General features: G+C 39.1%; 1 pseudogene; it reads right to left on the reverse strand.

Annotated features, from left to right (window-relative positions):
• Positions 1-3,394: 3,394 nt before the first annotated feature.
• On the reverse strand, positions 3,395-4,604 carry LOC110312323 (cullin-4A-like; annotated as a pseudogene).
• Positions 4,605-5,019: the final 415 nt, after the last annotated feature.

Genomic DNA, 5,019 nt, shown 5'->3' on the forward strand with positions numbered 1-5,019 from the left:
ACTAAAATATAAATAAGAGGGGGGTGATGTAGAAAGAAAAAAAAAAGGCTGAATTATACCCAGGAGTTTTGCTATATTGAAAACAAAAATACTGATTTCCCAAACACTATGCGTTCAAAGGTTCTATTTTTCTGTTATTATTGCATTTTAGATGGAAAAGTTTTATCTGAACAATATGCTTTTGAAGTCCCATGACCAAGAAGAAACTCAAGCCAACTGTTTGATTTTTCTCTTAAGTACTTGTTGTGACACTTTGCTCACAGAAGCAGAACTTGTCATATGGCTCTTTCACTATTGCAATGTCACTATTGTCTTCATTAGACAAGAACAGCTTGTGTAAAACCTACACATGGCAAGGATCTTTTGGAAGCTGTTTGTTCAAATAGGGATAGGTTTGCAGATCAAAAAGAAGGGAAAAGGCTGTAACATAAATTCCAGGGTAGCCATCTGGGAGGAGTTATTGGAGTCAGGACTCAGTTTGTTATGGTTGAAGAAATGGACTGATGACAGAGTAATATGTTGGCAAATGATTAAGACTGCTTTATCATGAAAGAAGTAGACTTAAGGACAGAACCACTAAGATGTAAGGGTTAAGCCATTTAATGTCTTTCAAGACATTTTTGACATGCCTAGCAATAAAAAATTTATCTGAAACATAATAAAAATATTATATATTTGAGGCAGTAAAGCAGAGCTTATGTCATGAGCATGCAATTTTCTGTGATGGTGTCAGAAAATAGTGACAATTGAAAATAGTATAAATCTACACCTCAAGAACTAAGTTTAAAGTCTGCTTTAATCCAAAGGAAAATAAAATCAGAGTCAGGCCGATAGCAGAAATACATCAGTTATGGGAAAAATCTATAGTAAGAAGTCAAAGACTTATTCTCAGGAATGAAAATTAGTACCTGTTTTGTACAACCTATAAAGAGAAAAACAGAAAGAACAGTCACTGGTGCCAGAAATTAGAGCTTCTGCAATGCATTTCCCATGAATAACATCATGTTATCTAAGCTTAGGTGCACTTCTAACAACTCAAATATCAACAGTTTAGTAAAAAAAAAAAAAATGGAACATAAATGAGAAGGGAACCTGGACAAGAACAGAAAATGACCTGTTTCATCTTGTCTTTAGAAGATGACATAAATTGTCTCCAAGTGAAAGGTTGTGCTCATGAAATTAGGTATTGATGTTCTAATTTAAGCATTATTAAATAAAATTAATAAGGGATTAGCATATCATAAACAAGTAGGGTGTATGAGTACTTAATTTAAAAGGGAATCTTAAAGACGTTAGCCCTTGAAATTTTAATTTCTGTGGTTTGTCTTATTAACAGATGGAAAATGATATAATCCTTCTAACGGGTGTTCTGGTAGCATTCCTTGGCATTTAATATTACAGACTGAGATTCAAAGGCATTTGTAAAACTGAAAGAAAGAAAATATATGTAAATTTCATAATATATAATATGCATCATGTTAAACTCAAAGTTCATAAGATATGATGGTACAGATTGGCTCATTATTGAAAATTTCACTGGTTTAGATAACAGAGATAAAAATCAAGAACATATAGATAAAAATTAGAAACAAAATAATGAAGTGATATACATTCAATGACACTAACCTTTGAAAACTTTCTTATTTATTGACTGTGCACATGTGCACACAAATGTGAGTGGACATACAAATATGGAAGTCAAAGAACAATTTGTAGAAGACATTTCTCTCCTATAATCCTATGTAATATGGGGATTTAACAAAAGTTTGTCAAGTTTAAAAGGGAGAGCATTGTCACTGGCCCAATAAACCTTTTACTTTTGAAAGTATGTTATTTATTTTATTGAGAGAAGTTCTCAATGTATGACCACACGGTCTTCCTGTATCACCTTTTTTTTAAAGGCCAATTAAACTAGTTTTATTCAAGGTAAGTCTACATTAAATTACAATATTAACAATTTGTAGAAACAATGAACTTAAAAATAAGTAGTAGAAATAGAAATCTAGTTGGTCCTTCAGAGACCACATCATAGAACTTGTAAATGAAAATGTACAAATATAAAAATAATACTTAAAGAAAAAAGGGTTTTAATATGGGGGGCCAAAAAGATGTCATATCTTAAACATGCATGTTTCAAAAAGGGAGATTTCTTTAATAATTTAACATAAAATTGAGTTATATAAACTTGGTATATTCCAAAAAATTTTGCTTTAAACACTTATATATGATAAAAATTCCTTTGGTAGCTTTTACTAAAAATGAAACATGCTACTTTGTAAAATATAAAGTACTTTTGAATATTGCAAAAGTATGCCTGGGGTGATGGCTCATGCCTTTAATCCCAGCACTTGAGAGGCAGAGGCAGGCAAATTTCTGAGTTCGAGGCCAGCCTTGTCTACAGAGTGAGTTCCAGGACAGCCAAGGCTATACAGAGAAACCCGGTCTCGAAAAACAAAACAAAAAAGTGTTGCAAAAGTGTCTGTCATCATCAACATGCCAACACCACTATGGAGCCTCGTTCTCGCTGCTCAACCCACCTGTACACACAGTATGTCTCCAGGAACCAACAAGTCCTTTGCCTTTTGACAAACGTAACTATGCTCCATATAGTGCCAGGGCAGAGAGCCAAGACGGTCTCTGTGCAAGACTATAAAACCAGGCCCGATTTTATTAAGGTAATCACACAAACTGCAACTTCAACAGTCAAACAGCAGTCACCCCAAAGCCAAAACCAGGACTTCCACACTCAACCAGCACAGAAACAAACATGAACCCCCAAGCTCCTAAAAAAACGACAAGCAGCCCTCTGGGTGAGCTGTATCTCATGACAGACATGATGTCCTCTCGGCACATCAGGGACCTCATGTAGAAACCCGATTTACAGAAGCCAAAGTTTCCAACCTTCTGAAAATACACAGAAGAGAGGCCAATGCTCAGGGTGCAGAAAACAGAGTGGCAGCCTGAACAGTTTCTCCCCAGTGCCCCAGCCCAGTGCCCCAGGCCAGGGTACCAGCCCAGGGCTCTCTCCTTCTGAGTCTTCATCAGGGGAAGAACACAGCAGCTAGGGTATTTCCACTGTGTCCCACAATCCCACCCACAACAAACCAAGCCCATGGCTTTCTGCCAGAGGAACTAGAGCTTGTGAAGGAACTTCTCAATGCCAAGTTAGAGAGTAGCAGAAACAATAAAGAAGTAGGGGAAGAAGCAGGGATGAAAGATGTGTGTCTTCTCAAAGTCTTCGCGCCCTGGGAAGGATGAACCAAGTACCATATCTCTGCTCTGAATCCAAGCGTCCACAGTCGGGGCAGGTGCAGGGACCTGGAAACAGACAGCAGCTTCACACTCTGAGGTGCTTCGTGTGTGTCTCACTGGGAGACGACAGTCAGGTGGTGCGTCACGTCATGGAGTGGTACTGATTTGGACTGTCTTTGTCTCGTTCCACGTAGTCTCTATCTATAAGTGACTCAATCCTTTTTTTTTTTTCCAAATCTCCAGGCTTCAGTGGAAATTTCAGCTGATTGTATAATTCAGAAACGAGGAGATAATGATCAAATGTCTTCCTCATTTTCAATATTCTGACTATAGCACCGTCGATCTGGTACTGTCTATCCTGGAATACTCTCTCTGTGGTGCTAACCTGTTCTTCAACGGTCTCCTTCATCTGGATTTGATTGATCTTTATTTGGAACAACTTGTGTTTGAAGTCTGCATTGAAGATGAACTTAGCTCCATCTTCCACCTCCTTTCCTTTGGGACTTTTAATTAGGACTTGTGCTTTACCACAGGCGAGAGAATGTAGTGTTCTTCGCAACACACTGTCCTCTATGCTAGTGGTCACTTTTATTTCTTCAAAGCTGAATCCATCCCCCTCGTTGAACATGAGCAGCACCAGCGTCTGGAAGAGGGATCCCTGGAACTCCTTCTTCTCCTCCTTTAAAGTCTGCCTTCAACACGGCACGTCCCAGAGCTGTCTGCCAATACAGCTTCTGCCACTCTGCTTGCCTAGGTAGAACATCTTGAGTACTTCCTGAAGTCTGACCATCTCTGGAGGGAGGCGCACTTCCGTGGGTGTGTATGTGGGCCAGTGAGTATGTTCAGCCCATTGTGAGCATGTTCACCGTGAGGGTCAATGGGGTCTGGTGCACTTTGATTCTGCATATGCTGCTTGAAGTGAACCATGATGTCTTTGGAAAGTTCCATGTCCTTGGACATGCCCTCCAGCTTGCTAGTAAATGCAGCTCCACACTCTGCGAATGTGAAGGAAGGGTGAGATAGAGCTGGCATGGCGCCTGCCCAGGGAACGGTCCGACCTAAGCTCACGGTGCTTGAGTTTGGACAGCACGGGCTTCTCTGCATCCACCAACACGCTCTTCTCCACCAGCAGCCTTTTTGCTAAGTCTTTCTTATAAAACACTTCAAAGACATCTTTACCTGTGCAAACAGGAAAACCAAGACCTGAGATAGATTCCTGGTTTACCTGCTACACCCCATGGCCCAAAACCTCCTCCCTGTATCACCTTTTTACTTGATATATTTTGTTCATTTTCTTTCTACTTCCCCAACTCCTCTAAAACATTTAATCCTTTCTACCTACTCAACTTCATGTTCTATTTGTCTCAACTACTCTTCCTCTTAAAAAAGACAAACAATAACAACAAAACAGTAAACCAAAGCAAAGCAACCAAACAAAAAAAATGCACAAAAAACATAGTCTGCTTTGTGTTATTTTTTTATTAACGTGCATGTGTGTATGTCTGTATGCAACATGTGTGTGGACACCCATGGGGGTTAGAAGAGGACACTGGATCCCCTGGAACTAGAGTTACCTGGCACTGAGACCAACCTGACCTGACTGTAGAAATTTGAACTGGCTCTTCTGGAAGTGCAGTGAGTGTTCTTACCTGCTGAGCTATTTCCACAGCCTGATATTTAATTTTTAATAGAAAATAATGAAAAAAAATTGCTCTTTGTATTCATTGGGTATTCTTGTGTTGGGGAGATTAATTGTTCATGAAAGGC

Source organism: Mus caroli, unplaced genomic scaffold, assembly GCF_978045245.1.
Source record: "Mus caroli unplaced genomic scaffold, Mus_caroli_1 scaffold_18, whole genome shotgun sequence".
In the NCBI taxonomy this organism is placed as follows: Eukaryota; Metazoa; Chordata; class Mammalia; order Rodentia; family Muridae; genus Mus; species Mus caroli.